Here is a 15,224-nt window from a genome sequence, read left to right as displayed (position 1 = left end):
AGGAAAAAATCACACTAATGTCTTTGGTAGAATAACGTTTTTCTTTTCCAGATATAATTTTAGCATTTTTTAGTAATGACGATAAAAATAAAATAATGGGATCTGAAACACATTAAAATTCCATTAGTTTTCATCCATGTTGTTAAACATATAATAACATGACACTAAAGATCGCTAAAATTCTAATTTTTTTCAACCATAACATTAAAGATACAAAAAAATTTGGAAAATTTTCAACCATAGAATTAAAAAACTCTAAGTTTTCAACACATTTAAACCATGACATTATGAACAAATTACATGACTAAATTAATCAAAATGTCAATACTTGTAGATTGAATGAAACATAAATTATATCTCTAAGTTATTGTTGCATTCTAGATATTCTAAACAATAAAAATCATGATAATTAAAACCTATAATCCAACAAACATAAAAATGACTCTAACTTCATTTAACACCATATGGAAATCAAAAATTTTATTTCAAGATACGATACAAACATCAATTATATAAATTGTCTTAGACAATTATTAAAAATCACTTATATTTTCTTGCACACCATCAGAATTCACATCTTCATATGAATGGTTGGATGCAGATGAAGATGTTTAATATTCTTCTGTTTCATCAACTAGTGCCCCATCTAAGTCGACATGCATGCCCACCATTTCAGGTTTCAAAATTCTTATGGATCTATGACTGGTTTCAGTAGACTCCCATCTCAACATTGTTCCTTCTGGTAACAACCTCTTCAGAATCTCTATCATCTTGAAGCGAATAGTTCCTCTCTTTGTTAAATTGAAGTCATAAACAAGTATGTCAACATCCTCCAATTTTAAGAGGTCTGTGCGGCGACGATTTATATTTGTACCCTTTCTTTTTCTCTTTCCGCCAATTTTTTTATCAACTACCATCTTTGGCTTGTACACACCATTGAATGGGTGTGTATTTGTGGCATACCAATGTACTTCAACACCTGCAACATCTTCATTTTCTGTAATGACCTTTATAACCTTAGCAACCCAGAATGGATAGCCATTGGGATCTCCATCTACTGGAATTGCGATCATGCAACTCTCCTTAATATCTGGTACTGAACCCCTATAAAGGTCTTCCATGGTTTCACATTGTGCATGAGATCTTCTAGAACCAATATACATTTCTCTTTCCTCTACCTGTGAAGCATTAATAATACCTTGAGATTTTTGTTGTTTAATAATGTTTATTTCCTCATGTTCATTTGACACATTTTGTGGCCAAATAAATGGAGCTTTCAAAGGTATATCTTCATTTGTTGTTCTTGAAATGATATTACTTTGATTATTGAAAAAAGACTCCCTCCAAACTGAATCAGTGATATCAAAGTACTCATATGTAATCTAATACATTTTTTAATTTCTTCCAGGCAATCAGAATAATTTATATCTCTATTCTGCCTGCGTGCATTATGAACTTTAGCAACTAATTGTAATAACAATATATTTGACGCAAATATTGGATGATCTAGAATGAACTTCAAAAATTCCAAACTTGATGACGACGCCCATTCTGCAGTAGTTGAATACTTCTTGCCCCATATTAGTGTTTTCCCATTAATTTTTTTGATATGAAATTGATGTTGGAAGCTAATGTCATTAAGTTGTTAAATGCATTTCTCCTCACCATGCGATCCCAGAATAAACCTTCGCATGTCAGCATTTTCTTCCAACACATAAAAAATAGGCTCTGGCATGTATGATTTCTTAATACATTCAATTGATGATGGCAAGCTCCCAACTTCCTTCCTCCTCAATGTGACTGAAAAACGACTGAACATCTAATCAATATGGTCATGATTGTCCCCAACAAGAAGGAAACCAACCTTTACCTTCTAAAAATTTCTCAATTCAACTAGCATGTTTAGATATCCAAAAACAATCTAATTTTTGTTTTCACGACAAGTGTTGTCCAACTGTAGATACAAAACTTCAAGAAGATTACCAGACTAAGGAGAAAGCACATCATGAATTATGGTTATTGTCAGATTTGCATCATTATGAATATTTGGAGCTATGAAGTATACCCTTAGCAACGTTTTCCCATTGAAGACCACATAACCGACCAAGTGATACTGAATAAAATTTTCTTCCTATAAATTTGTGGGTGTGAAAATAAAATGTGGTAGAAGTGTTTTCTTCTGGTCCATACCATCAATTATCAAACCCAAATATTTATTTGGATTATCATAACACTTCTTTTGATTATTGTACAACTTTTTCCTTTCACTTGTTTGTTTTTCGCGATGCTCTTAAAGCGCTTTGACAATGGAATCTACACAACATAAAAGAAAGTCATCAATAAATATGTTTTCATAGTTGATGACTATAAAATTTTAAAAATTAATGTTATGAATGCATACCTCTTTCTGCCCCTTCACATTTATCCCTTTTTTATTTAAGAGAAGCACATGTACTGCAAATCCCCATCCTTGTATTCTTAGGAATACGGACATTGTTTCTTCCCTATCTTCACAAAGTATTGATATGTAATAAATCAACCATGTCCTTCAACACCTTCTGCATATTCTTTGTATAAGTTGTAGATTTCTTGTCTTGAGAAATTATCTAGAATATGTATTGTCTCTCTATTTGGCAAACACTCTCCATGCTTTGAAAAGAAGTCTTTAATCCATGACATTACAGTATTTGATAATGGCCCAAACTGTCGTTTATGATGTACTTCTGAATAAAATGTGGGATCTTTTTCCAAATTTTCTTGGATTCTTGACAGACTAAAATTACCCATTGAATGAAACATTTTGAAAGCCTTTCTATAGATAAATAAAGACCCAATATCATAATCATAACCTGAGAATGTAGATTGCATGCACCCTGCTAAATATGAATTTTGCATGCTTTTATTCATTGAAAAATATCTCTTCCTTTTCTCCAAAGCAATTTTGAAATCCATATGTTTCAAGCAATCTTTTTGACAACATTCACTTGAAATGAGAGCATTGATAGAACTTTTTCTCATTAGATATTCTGCTCTACCCCTTGTATTACTAGAACATCTTAGATTGATATGAAATGTCTGCTCCTACTCCTCGATACAATATTTGTTGGAAACATCTCCATCATTGGATCATCATCTATGTAAGCATTTTCATCATCATTATGAGGAATGTTATCCTCACTATGATCATCTGTGCTTTTGAAATACTGACTTGGAGGATATTCTTCATCTTGCCCTTCTTCAATGCTACCCTCATAGTCCTTAGAATTAGGACTAAATGGAAAATTTAACTCGATGTTTATTGGATATTATTCATCATGTTCGTTGTCATTGCTGCTCTCGTAATCCATAGGATTATGACTACGTGGAAAGTGTGACTCTTTACTTACTGGAAATTCTTCATCTTTCCCTTCGTCACTGCTGCTCTCATAGGCCTTAGGATTAGGACTAAGTGCTTCATCCTGCCCTTCGTCACTACTACTCTCATAGTCCTGAGTATTAGGACTGGGTGGAAAATGTGACTCTCGATTTATTGGAAATTCTTCATCTTGAGCCTCATCACTGCTGCTCTCATAGTCCATAGGATTAGGACTAAGTGGAAACTGTGACTCTCTATTCATTTGAAATTCTTGATCATGCTCTTCATCACTGCTATTATCATAGTCCATAGGATTAGGACTAAGTGGAAACCGCGACTCTCTATTCATTTGAAATTCTTCATCGTGCTCTTCATCACTGCTTCTCTCATAGTCGATAGGGTTAGGACTAAGTGGACACCGTGACTCTATATTCATTTGAAATTATTTATCATGCTCTTCATCATTGCTGCTCTCATATTCCATAGGATTAGGACTAAGTGGACACCGTGACTCTATTCATTTGAAATTCTTCATAATTCTCTTCATCACTCTCATAGTCCATAGGATTAAGACTAAGTGGAAACAACGACTCTTTATTATTTGAAAATCGTCATCATGCTCTTCATCACTGTCGCTCTCATAGTCCATAGGATTAGGACTAAGTGGAAATCATGACTCTTTATTAATTTAAATTCTTCATCAGTGTTTCTCTCATAGTCCTTAGGATTAGCACTAAGTGGAATATTTGACTCTCTAGTCATAATGGAATAATTTATGTTATATTCATCAATACGAATAGAGTTGTTAAGTGACGAAGATGTTGATGCTTCACAAAGCGAAACTTCACTATCAGAAGAATCCATGTCTTTCATACAAAAGAAGTTGAATGATAAAAATGCACTCTCTCCTAATGATAATATATAGCTTAAAAAATGAAAATCCCCTCCAAAGTTTCCCTCTAAAATTTTTCGCCAAAAATTTTCCCTCCAAAAAATTTGTTTCATGTATTTTCCTCCATAATTTTCTTCTACAATTTACTGAAAAATTTTAACTAAAATTTTCTTATTAAATTAATCTTTCAAACTAAATCTTTAAATTAAAATTGTAAACTAAATATTGTACCTAAATTAATTTTTTACTTAAACTATATAACATTTACTGGACAATCGAATGTTCTTTTAATTTTTATTATATCTTCTATTACACATTTAAAACATTGCTATATCGCCATATAAAAAATAATAATAATAATAATAATACCACTTCACCATGCAGTAAAACAATTCTGTAATGTTCACTTTATCATAATTACTATATCGCCATAACAAGATTTATATGTTAAAGTTTTTACAAAAACAAATTAATCCCACATTCACCGTGTGGTAAAACAATTTTGTAATGTTTGCTTTATCATAATTTACTATATCATCATAACAAGATTTATATGTTAAAGTTTTTATAAAAACAAATTAATCCCACAGTAACTGTGCGATAAAACAATTCTGTAATTTCTGCTATATCATAAATTTCATTATCATTATTCCTCACATCACATCAAGGCTTTTCGAGGTTCGTTAAAATACTTGGAGTGATTTTGTGGAACAGTTATATTGTTATCGACAACATATTCAATGGAAGATTATCGCATTTCAAAGGTTAGTTCCCCTTTTGTTGTGTGCAGTTTTAAAATTCAATAGGTTTACTAGTAGTTATGTGTCAATTGGGTTGTTATTTTCGTGTAAAATACTTGAACAAAAACATATTCCAGTAAAATAATACTTAATTTTTTATTAATGAAATTTAAATTTTTTTTACAAATTAAAAATTTAGATGAGCTAGGCTTACCCGGCAACCCCATGGCATGAATAAGGCCACTACGTCCGCAGTGAGCGTGGTGGGCACAATCATGCCTGTTGGCGGCACCCACCCCCATGGCCCATCCACCCACATGGGCCATGGGGGAGGGGCGGGAAGGGATTGCATGCAGCCCCTTAGGCCCCACAGGCCCATTGGGCTGCAGGGGTGGAGTGGCAGGGGGTTGCACGCAACCCTTCCCGTCCCACCCCCATGGGTCCGTTGAGCCGCAGGGGTAAGTTGGGAGGGGGTTGCGCCCGTGGGGGTGGTGACCAGATTCTCAAAATCTAAAAACGATAAATAATCATAAATCATAAATAATTTTGTAAAACATAAACTCTTCAAAAAAAATATAAAAATGCAGCCCCTTCCTACCCCACCCCCATTGCCCAACGGGCCCGTGGGGATGGAGGCTCAATTTTGAGAATCGGGCCTCCACCCCCATGAGCTCGATGGGCCGCGAGGGTGGGGCGGGAGGGCATTGTTCTAGCCCCTTCTGCCCCACCCCCGCAGCCCAATGGGCCCGTGGGGGTGGAGGCTCGATTCTGAGAATTGGGCCTCCGCCCCCACAGGCCCGTTGGGTCGTGGGGGTGGGGCAAAAGGGGCTGGCACAACGGCTTTCCGCCCCACCCCCGGTGCCCATTGGGCTTGGGCCTCAACCCCCTCAGGCCTGTTGGGTCGCGGGGGTGGGGTAGAAGGAGCTGGCACAGTGCCTTCCCGCCCCACCCACACGAGCCCGATGGGCCGCGGGGGTGGGGCGGGAGGGCGTTGTGTTTTTTTAATTTTTATTTTTAAATTTTTATTTTTTATTTTTTATTTTTTTTTTATTTTTTATTTTTTTAAGAGGTTATGTTTTACAAAATTATTTATGATTTATGATTATTTATCATTTTTAGATTTTGTTTCATTTTGTTTGTTTATTTAAACTATTGTTCTTTTTGTAATTTACCGATTTATATATGTGTGTATATTTTTACAGTAAAATGGCATCAAAGAAGATTTATGTGAATCTTTCTGGACCAAAAACTACTAAAATTAAAGGTGAATCCTCAAAAAACACTATTGAATGAACCAAACCTGAGCTAATAACTACAAATCTATCAGTGTCTCAAACGATAAGAAGACGATTTCATACTGGAAGAAATCAAAAGAATTGAATCTTACAGAAAATGTATGGTATGTGAAAGATAGAGAAGGCGAACAGTTGCAGATATATCTATATGTTTATATCCCTAACGATAGTGGAGTTTATGAGGTGTTGGGAAAAGCCATAGACATATATTTGATACCGGGAACTGAAGTTGTTTATGTACTTACAAAAATGCCCAAGTCACACGACAAGATTAAATATCAGTTATCATTGTCATTGTATTACATGACAGAGGAATCTACAAAGATCTGTAAACAAATTATAAATTACATTGCACAAGATATGGTAAATATTGTTATTTATATTTGTGTTTTGCGTTATTGTAACTGTATCATTATATTTTTATAACTTAGTTTTCATTGACATATGATATTTTATTTGACAAAATTTTATTGAAAATCTTTCAATTATGTTGGGAGGCATTCATTTCATAGAGCAAGATATTATGAATGTTGTCAACATTTTCTACTCAGGGTTAGAAGAAGATATGACAAAGAAGCAAAAAATAGTAATTCATGATGCTACAAAACTACATCCAAGGGATCAGTGAAGAATGTCTATAGTGGATAAATCTAGCAAATGTAGATAGGTTACTTTTGAAGATGAGGAAGTTGAAATTAATGTTGAAGAATATGTTTTCATTACTGAGGATGACATTAGAACTGATGTTAGAAAGGAGAAGAGCCATAAAAGACCAAAAGTAACAATGCCTAGGAATGTCTCTGTTCTAGTTAATGATGAGAATGTTAGGAGGAAGAAAATGAAAGTTGAACATTCTCAAATAGTCAATGCCAACAGTGAAGTTCCTATTGAAAATTCAAAAGAAAGCAGGGAAATCACTACACAGGGAGCTCATTTAGAGGATGGCATTATTAAAACAAAACAAAATGTCATTTGACATAACTTGACAAAGACAAACTTAATTGAGGGTGGTCGTACATTTCAGATTAATGTGAGACAAATCTATAAGCCAAGTGAAGGACAATTTAAATATCAAATCAGAAAGCCACACCACCTGCATGTTCACAACTTGAAGACATTGATGAGGTATAATCCATATGCTCATGTGGTTAATTATGTGCTTCTTGTTGATCTAGTTCAAGTTCCCAACAAAGAAGCGTTTGATAAGTCAAAATGTTTTGAATACAATTATTATGTGCTTGGGGGCAACCATTTTGTAGAAGCTCAAAGGCAATTGATGGAGGAATATACCAATAACCCACATTTTGAAACAATGAAATGTATCATTTATGTTGGTTTATCAAATACAGAAGCAAATTTATTGGCATGGGATCATAATAAAGATAATGAACATAGGATATGACATTCATCTAAAGGGTTAGATTTATTCATAATGAAATTCAAGAAAAATGTGGTGGGGATAACGTAAATGTTACTCTAGAATTTCGAAAGGAATGTTGTATGGAAATAGGCTATCAAATTGAGGAGAAAATCAATTCAAAAGGCGGCAAAGTAAATTCTGATATATTCAAAAGTATTGATAACATTTTCCAATTGGCATTTATAATTGGAGAGATATGGGAATTGATTAATGAGATTTTTAGCATGTGGGAGAACATTGGCATTAAAAACCAGAAGATCAAAAAGTCTAAACCATTGATATGTAGCAGCAGTAAATCAAGTCCTAAAATGAAGCAACTTTTAGAATATATGACTATCACACCTTGGAGAGAATTGCAAGGAGAGAAGGATGTAAAACTTGTCAAATAAATATTATCTCGTGTGAAGTCAGGGGAATTATCATTCGAGGAAATGTCTGAGGAATTTCAAAAGTAAGTTTGTTGAATTATTTTTACTTATTTATAGATTATAATTTTTTTTAAATATAACAATTGTTCTTGGTAGTATTTGTTATACATATCATTATATTAACATTTTTACTTTATCTATTCAATCGCAAAGTTGACATCAAAATACAAGAAAAAATGGTTAAATTGTTGAATGAAGATAGTTGGGATGATGTTGTACGCAACTGCCCAGATTCAAGTTCTACATCAACACTAAAATATTTTTATTTTGCATTTAAAAAGGTATATCGATTTATACATTCATTTTTATTCATCTGTATACTATTTTTATTTTATAATTTATACATATATTTGTTTATTTTATTAAAGATGAGGAAGGATGCAAATGGAGCACCAAATAGTTTCAGAAGCTTTATTGAAAAAATTAAGATCGAAAGACTAAGAAAGCAGCGTCTTAAGAATGTTGAACTTGATCCAACTCTTACTCATTTCATTTGGAATGGGCTTGACATTATTCAATATCAAGTAATAAAATGTGATTGTGAAGACATTTCTAAACTCATACCTAAAAGGGATTATTCCCTAGTTATTGTAGATATTCCCCATGGTTTCAATATCCCAAACATTGACTATGATAGTGACCCTTATACTTATCAAGCTCTTAGTAAAGTGGTTGTGGGATTTGTAGAAGTCATATCATCACCATTATGGATATTTGTGACATTTCCTTCAAACACACAATTGGAAACGTTATTGACAAGCTTCAAGGGGAAAACAAACTCAAGGATGTAGCTTACATGGTAAGACGTTGAAATTGTATGTTTGATTAATGTTAAAAAATTCATTTATGTACAAGTTAATTGAACTTTTACTATTTCATGTTACAGGCAAAAGTCAAATCTTCTTGACCGTGAAGATCAACCAATTATAAATGATTGTGAGTTCATCCATATTGACAGTTCAAAAAAAGATGATAGCTATATGTCTATGCTTTTTAATCGGGTAGATGGAAAGAGTCATAGCCAAGTACTAGTTTTTAATGTTGTTGTAAAAAAACTAACATATGAAGATAAAGAAGCAAAATGAGAGATAGTTAACATTTATCAAAAACCACGGCCATTGATTAACTATCTTATAGACTTATGTTCAAATGAAGGAGATTAGTTTCTGGATTTATTTCCAGGCTCAGGTAAGTTTTATTATATAGAATTGAATTTCAATATCTTATTTATTAATTTATATGTCATTATACTAATTTACTTCATTATTTCTTTTGTGCTTGATAATTAGGTACAACACTAGCATGTTGCCTACAAAAAGGAAGAATTGCATTGCCATTGAAAAACATCCAGTACAGTGCAAATTTATTCAGCAAAGAATTAATGCTCTTCAATTTCTTCTATATGCAATGCAAGAAATTGGGTTGAAAAAGGGGGATTTTAGTGAATTGCGTGTGGCAAAAAAGGCAAAGGAACCTCAACCACCATTACATGGAATGGTTGGAAAGGCATACATTGGGAGATTCGCAGACATCAAAGATCCATTAGAAGAGCAAAATGAGCAAAATGAAGCAGAAAATATTGTGGAAGAAAAAAAAAGATGAAACTCTAGAGGATGAAGAGTTTGGATTACGTGATATTGTTGATTAAATTTAAGTTATGCTTGGAAATAAAGCTCATTTTTTTGTAACTATTAATTAGTTATACTTGTAATGTTTTGACTTTGACATTTTATGAGAAGAATAAGCATTCAATTAATGTTGTTATATGTTCAATATTTGTATTATGTGATTTTCACTTTAATTTTTATGTGAATCATTATTTTTTGAAAAAAACATGTGATTATTATTAGTCCCTGCCAGGGACTATAAGCGATCGATAGATCGCTGACTTTGGGTTGACCGCGGTGATTTTTGCAAATATTTGGGATTTTTCCTAAGTTGAACTAAGGTTTACGGGGCGGAAGGGATTGGGGGTCTTATTACGCGCTTCGCATGGATCGAGGCGAATGGCACGTGGCGCGCGTGAGGAGCATGTGGTTGCATGCGCTCTGGTGGTCTGATCGGCGGCCAGGTGTCTGTCCTCGAGATTGGGGAATGTTCGGCCTGTGTTTTACTGTCTTCGCGGCATTTGGGTTGGTATTGTTACTTGCTTGTTTCGCTCTGCAGTCTGTGCGATGTTTGGTCTGCGGTAGAGTTCCTGCCTACCCGAGTATTGTTACTTGCAGTCTGTGCGATTTTTCGTCTGCGGTGGAGTTCCTGCCTACTCGGTGTGCCTTTGGTAAGTTCGGCTACTGTATGCAAGAGTCGATGGTTAATTGAGCATTATAAGTTAATGGCATTCTGGTTGAATACTGAGAGTTTGTGTTCTGGTTAAATAGTGAGGGTTTCTCTTACCTGCATGCAAGAGTCCATGGTTATTTGAGCATTATAAGTTAATGGCATTCTGGTTGAATACTGAGGGTTTGTCTTAGCTGTGGTGATCTCATCGGCGGCCAGTTGTTCCTCCTCGTGATGCTGGAAAGTTCGGCTTGGGTTTTACTGTCTTCGCGGCCTTTGGGTTTTACTGTCTTCGCGGCCTTTGGGTTGGTATTATTAGTTGCTTGTTTAGCGCTGCAGTCTGTGCAATTTTTCGTCTGCGGTGGAGTTCCTGCCTGCTCGGGTATTGTTAGTTGCTTGTTTAGCTCTGCAGTCTGTGCGCTTTTTCGGCTGCGGTGGGGCTCCTGTTTGCTCGGTGTGACTTTGGTAAGTTCGGCTACTGTATGGCATTGTGGTTAAATACTGAGGGTTTCTGTTACCTGCATGCAAGAGTCCATTGCTATTTGGGTTTTACCCTATTCGCGGCCTTTGGGTTATTATGATTACTTGGTTGTTTAGTTGTACGGTCTGTGCGATTTTTCCTTTCTATTTGTTCTATTGTCTGCGGTGAAAACACAATGTGGTTGCTGCCTGCTGTGTTACCTGCATGCAAGAGTCCATGGTTATTTGAGCATTATAAGTTAATGGCATTCTGGTTGAATACTGGGGGTTTGTCTTAGCCGCATGGGTTTTATGCAAATTTGGGTAAATGTCTGCAGGAAGCTATGATTCTTAGTTGTATTGTTTAGAGGTTAAGTTCGGCTACTGCATTATAAGTTAATGGCATTCGGATTATTATTGTGAATACTGAGGGTTTGTCTTCTGGTTGAATACTGAGGTTTTCTCTTACGTGCATGCAAGAGTCCATGGTTATTTGAGCATTAAAAGTTAATGGCATTCTGGTTGAATACTGAGGGTTTGTCTTGGCTGTGGTCGGCATGCGCTGTGGTGGTCTCATCGGCAGGCAGCTGTTGCTCCTCGAGATGCTGGAAAGTTCGGCTTGGGTTTTAGTGTCTTCGCGGCCTTTGGGTTTTACTGTCTTTGCGGCCTTTGGATTGGTATTGTTAGTTGCTTGTTTAGCTCTGCAGTCTGTGCGATTTTTCGTCTGCGGTGGGGTTCCTGCCTGCTCGGGTATTGTTCCTTGCTTGTTTAGCTGTGCAGTCTGTGCGATTTTTCGTCTGCGGTGGGGTTCCTGCCTGCTGGGTGTGGCTTTGGTAAGTTCGGCTACTGTGTGGCATTCTGGTTAAATACTGAGGATTTCTGTTACGTGCATGCAAGAGTTCATGGTTATTTGGATTTTACCCTGTTCGCGGCCTTTGGGTTGTTATTGTTACTTGGTTCTTTAGCTCTGCGGTCTGTGCGATTCTTCCTTTCTATTTGTTGTATTGTCTGCGGTGAAAACACAATGCGGTTCCTGCCTGTTCTGAGGGTTGCTGTTACCTGCATGCAAGAGTCCATGGTTATTTGAGCATTATAAGTTAATGGCATTCTGGTTGAATACTGAGGGCTTGTCTTAGGTGCATGGGTTTTATGGAAATTTCGGTAAATGTCTGCGTGAAGCTGTGATTCTTAGTTGTATTGTTTAGAGGTTAAGTTCGGCTACTGCATTATAAGTTAATGGCATTTTAATTATTATTGTTACTTGGATGTTTAGCTCTACGGTCTCTGCGATTTTTCCTTTGTATTTGTTGTATTGTCTGCGGTGAAAACACAATGCGGTTCCTGCCTGCTCGGTTAACTCTATCGCAAACGTTTGGTTGTGGTTCTATTGTTCCAAGTGCGGCTTGTATCGCTCGACTGTGTGTTGTCGGTTTAGTAAGTTTGGCTACTGCATTATAAGTTAATGGCATTCTGGTTAAATACTGAGGGTTTCTGTTACTTGCATACAAGGTTCCATGGTTATTTGAGCATTATAAGTTAATGGCATTCTGGTTGAATACTGAGGGTTTGTCTTAGTTGCATGGGTTTTATGGAAATTTGGGTAAATGTCTGCGTGAAACTGTGATTCTTGGTCATATTGTTTAGAGGTTAAGTTCGGCCACTGCATTATAAGTTAATGGCATTCTGGTTAAATACTGAGGGTTTCTGTTAGCTGCATGCAACAGTCCATGGTTATTTGAGCATTATAAGTTAGTGGCATTCTGGTTGAATGCTGAGGGTTTTGTGTGCAGACTTCGTTAACCAATTTCGTCATTTGCACATTTTCTCATGGTACTGGCATAGGCAGAAGTAGTTCGAACGCTCGGCTTCGTTGCAGGTACGGTGTTATTGTACTAATTGCTTTTTGTCAATAAGTTATTAAAATGTCATGTTAGCTAGTTATAACCAGATTGGTTCTGATATGATGCTCAACTGCCTTGTTCTCCTCAGAGAGAAAAAATTATTTTATTATGAAAACAAAATTACATTTATTATATATGTTTCTGCATTTCACAGATATCCTTAAGCATAGGAAGTGATAAAAGTATTGCTAGGAACATATCTTGTTTCATAAACAGTTTCCAAAAATGTCAATATGACAGCCCTATCATAGTCATTCTAACGTATATCGGAACTTTGAAGCGAGTTTTATCTCATAAGAAATCAGCTGCTAGATATGTCCATAAACAGTCTCATAAAAAAATATAGATATAGAGATATGCTTAAGCATAGGAAGTGATAAAAGTATGGCTGAGAAGATATGTTGCTTCATAACCAGTTTTCAAAAATGTCAATATGACAGCCCTATCATGGTCATTCTGACATACATCACAGGTTTGAAACCAGTTTTGTCTCATAAAGAATTAGGTCCTAGATATGTTCATAAACAGTGCCATAAAAAATTATACATATAGATATTGACATTTAAAAGACATTCCATCAGCTCTCCTTCCACTCTCTGTTGAATGAGCCAAGCTCATGGTACCAAGTGTAATCTTGCTTTTGACAGTCCATCAGTTTCCATGTTCCTGTCTTTGTAAACATGTTCAAACATGATGTGTTAAATACTCTGTTTAAGCAAGTCGAATCTCCTGAAATATAGGTTGAAGTTTATAGTTATCCAATCAATTTGTTCCATTCATCCAATTCACCACAGTTTGTGAATCATCAAAGATCTGTAATTTTTGGCCATCCTCTTTCACATGCCATAATTGCCAACAGTCTTGGGACAATTTGCTTAGGCAGATTGTTGCTGTGTTTGCCAAAGCTGTCCTTTGAACATATTACATGTTCATCATTTATATGGATCATACCTGCAGTGTCCCATAATGATGGATCTTCTTGAGAAGCGTTATGGAAATATGCTTATGCACTACTCGTATCTGGTTCAGTTTCCAAAAATGTCAATATGACAGCCCTATCATAGTCATTCTAGCATATATCAGAGCTTTGAAGCGAGTTTTATCTAATAAGAAATTAGCTGCTAGATATGTCCATAAACAGTCCCATAAAAAAATATAGATATAGAGATATGCTTAAGCATAGGAAGTGATAAAAGTATGGCTGAGAAGATATGTTGCTTGATAAGCAGTTTTCAAAAATGTCAATATGACAGCCCTGTCATGGTCATTCTGATAGGCTGATAACGAATAGCAGGAAACTTTTTACCTTGGAATATGTTAGAGTTGCAACCTAGCATAAATCAAAGACAATACTTTTTATATTTTGACAGTTGAATTGGTGCACCACTTATGTAAACTCATAAATAGCCTCATGGTCAATTTATTTGACAAATGCAATTGACAATGATGTTAACTTTCAGAAATATTCTTAAAGTTCTGTTGCATTTGTTCATTTTGTCTTTCCATTGCTTCCTTTTGTGTTTCGATTGTTCCCTTTTGTTAACTTGCACAAATATTCCTAGAATTATGCTCCATTTTTTTCATTATGTCTTTGCATTGTTTGCATTTCCAATTTCTTTGTTATTTACAAATATGGCTTGCTGCTAGAAATTTGATATTTGTTTACCAAGATAATGCAATAGCGTATTTTTTTAATATACATACATTTTGTTCAAAACAGTCATGTTCAGTTTTTGCTAACTTCATTAATGTTTTTTGCAAAGCTGTACAAGACAATTACAAAAGCCAACTCTAGTAAGAAATTGCAAACGATGGAAGAAATAATAGATGTTGACAACTACAAATTCAGATTGCAATGCATTTTGCCTGAGAACATTGATATTGTATTAAAATGAAATGGTCTTTTTAGACTAAATGCATTTTCATATACTGTAGGAGATTGTCTATTTGACTCGTTCGAAATGCTTCTACATTTTCGTTATACTTCAAATGAATTGCGAAATGGGTTAATAGACCACTTTCTTTTTTGCTTAAAGAACAATGACGTTGAAGCAATACAATCATATCAATATGAACTAGCACCTGAGTTCCTATACGAGTTACATGGTGTTAATTATATTGGTACATATCTTCATAAAATGCGTTATTCTGCATCTACAAATATAAAGGAGTCTAAACGAGGTTTATGGGGTGATACCTTTTGCATACGTTGGTTAGCTAAATGGCTAGATATATCAATTGCAGTTTGGTCATTGACAAGAAAAACAAGATATTTGCTCTTCAATCAACATCAAAATGCAATTCCATATTGCATTCTCTTTCATGATGCAAATCCTGTTAGTGGTCATTATGAACCATTGGTTTACCAAAAGTTTCCAATTTGCATTTGCAACCAGTCTAATATCTACCTATCACCTATTTGCAAAGATGTTGAAAGCAATTGGATGCACATTGCAA

General features: G+C 35.2%; 1 pseudogene; it reads right to left on the bottom strand.

Moving 5' to 3' along the window:
• Nucleotides 1-5,306, bottom strand: part of LOC149197305 (BTB/POZ domain-containing protein At1g30440 pseudogene) — a 30,821-nt pseudogene extending 25,515 nt beyond the window's left edge.
• Between the last annotated feature and the right edge of the window lie 9,918 nt (nucleotides 5,307-15,224).

This window comes from Pinus tabuliformis, chromosome 2_2 (genome assembly GCF_031772625.1).
Source record: "Pinus tabuliformis cultivar Carrire ecotype Pingquan chromosome 2_2, CPIR1, whole genome shotgun sequence".
Lineage (NCBI taxonomy): Eukaryota > Viridiplantae > Streptophyta > Pinopsida > Pinales > Pinaceae > Pinus > Pinus tabuliformis.
Note: the sequence above shows the minus strand (reverse complement) of the source record. Positions and strands in the feature narration are given on the sequence as shown.